The following is a 2,110-nucleotide window of genomic DNA, read 5'->3' on the forward strand; positions in this document are numbered from 1 at the left end:
TTTATTACATTTATCTGTTGAAGGTAAAAATGCTAGACTTCTTTGGCTTAATTAATGTGATATTTTGATGTCAGTCTTTTCCCTTAATTCTAGCATTGTCCGTCATGCTGTACGTAGCCCAAAGACTAGATGGCTTTTTCTGCCTTGCCATGTTGCCAAAATATGCCATCAAGACTGTCTCCGAAGTATGGAGTGTAGAGGTAAGGAGAAATAACTCCGTGCATTAAAAAATGGTCAAAAAAAGGGAAGAATTAGGATGGCGCTGCTGTAGCAAGAACCTAAAATTTAAGACATGCGCCGAACATTTTTAGAGCCGCTGAATCAGCTGATTCAAAAGACATAAATATTTGACGTGAATCGTAACGTGAAGCCCCGGGTTTCAAAAAATACAAATTTAATTTTCATGGCACATGAAATAACTTACAGATTTTTATTCAGCAGCAATAGACTAGGTCCTTTTTTTATTGTTTCTCATAAGTTATTTCGCAAATGTCATTCAAGACGACGAAAAAATATTCTGATCATTTTAGCTTAAAATTAATGTTAATTATAATTAAGAAAAATTTTATTTAAAGTAATAATTGGTGATAGGTTTAAAATAAATATAATGCAGCTTTAAAATAACTTCATACCTACATTTATTTAGTATAAAAGTAAGTCAATATGTGGTTTTATTATCGATTATTCAGAAGCAATAGACTGAGCCTCTTTTTTATTGTTTCTCATAAGTTATTTCGTAAATCTCATTCAAGATGAAAAAGCTTTAGTTTAAAATTAATGTTAATTATAATTAGGAAAATTTATTAAAAGTTTAATTGATGATATGGGATTTAAATAAATATAATGCAGGTCAAAAATAACTTAACACATTTTATTTAGTATAAAAATTAAGCCAATATAATATAATTTTATACTGTACAAGTATTTATTTACGTTTTGCCATCGTAGTTGCCATTCATTCAGAATAGTGGATTTTAAATGTTCGATAGTCGGATGGCTTAACTACCTTAATATCAACTACTTCTAGACAAGAATCGTGTGCAGTATTATCTTCTTTTTCACTCCCAGCTATTCCAACATGGCTTGCATAGCTTGGGACGTGAAATAATATAATTTTATAACCCTTCCAGATCCTCATGTCTTCCTTGTAGTTCACCCAATAGAATCGTTCTCGCAGCTTCCTCCCAAGTTGGTAGTTGCTATTCATTCAGAATAGTGGATTTTAAATATATTTGGTAGTCGGATGGTCTAACTATCGTAACAATAACTACTTTTAATAATTCTTTTTCTCAATTCTTTTCACTATAATTTGCATCCCACGTATTGTAATATTTTCCTTTGAATTTCGTTTTCTATTGTCCCATGGCTTGAGACGTAATGTTATAGCCCTTCCAGATCCTCATGTATATGTCCCTTTTCCTTGTAGTCCACCCAATGGAACCTTTCTCTTAGCTTCCTCTCAAGTTGGTAGTTGCCATTCATTAAGAATAGTGGATTTTAAACATGTTTCGTACTCGGATGGTTTAACTACTGTAACATCATCAATAGATTGTATACCAACACATAATGGCCAAATTTCAACAGACTTTAATATTCATAAACCTCATCAGAAGAAAATATTTTTTGATCCAAAGTTTTATTTTCGTTATTAGAATAAATTACCTGCCATTTTTTAATTCATTACAACATTGAATAAAAGATGCAAAGTGTTTATACATACTATAATAGATAAATCTTCATTTAAAATTATGTGATAGATCTGCTTGCTTGTAACCTCTAGCTCTGCTAGACTCATAAACTCAATAATTTCTTTTATAGATATAACCAATAAAGTGGTAATGCTGAAATTTTGTTTTTGATTTGAGCAATAGGGTCCATTATTTCCATTATTTGATGCTGTTATTGCTCTACAAAATGTTGATCATTATCAAGGGATGTTTATGTGTATAATATTACTATTTATGTGTTATATGTATAATAATCTATCAAAAATCAAAATCATCAGGATAATATTAGGTATTGATTTTCAGACAAGAATTGGATTACAGGGATGGTCAAAAGCATTTAGATATTGCTTTGAAATCTAAGGTAAGGTATGGCAGTTTCATTT

General features: G+C 30.4%; 1 long non-coding RNA gene across 1 annotated transcript; it reads right to left on the reverse strand.

Moving 5' to 3' along the window:
* Window positions 1-1,355: 1,355 nt before the first annotated feature.
* On the reverse strand, window positions 1,356-1,642 carry LOC115876423. Its single transcript, XR_004049143.1, has 2 exons — window positions 1,587-1,642; window positions 1,356-1,530 (listed from the first exon to the last, which is right to left on the reverse strand). It is a non-coding gene; the product is annotated as an uncharacterized LOC115876423 (long non-coding RNA).
* Window positions 1,643-2,110: the final 468 nt, after the last annotated feature.

This window comes from Sitophilus oryzae, unplaced genomic scaffold (assembly GCF_002938485.1).
Source record: "Sitophilus oryzae breed Bouriz unplaced genomic scaffold, Soryzae_2.0 scaffold_1059_pilon_pilon, whole genome shotgun sequence".
In the NCBI taxonomy this organism is placed as follows: domain Eukaryota; kingdom Metazoa; phylum Arthropoda; class Insecta; order Coleoptera; family Curculionidae; genus Sitophilus; species Sitophilus oryzae.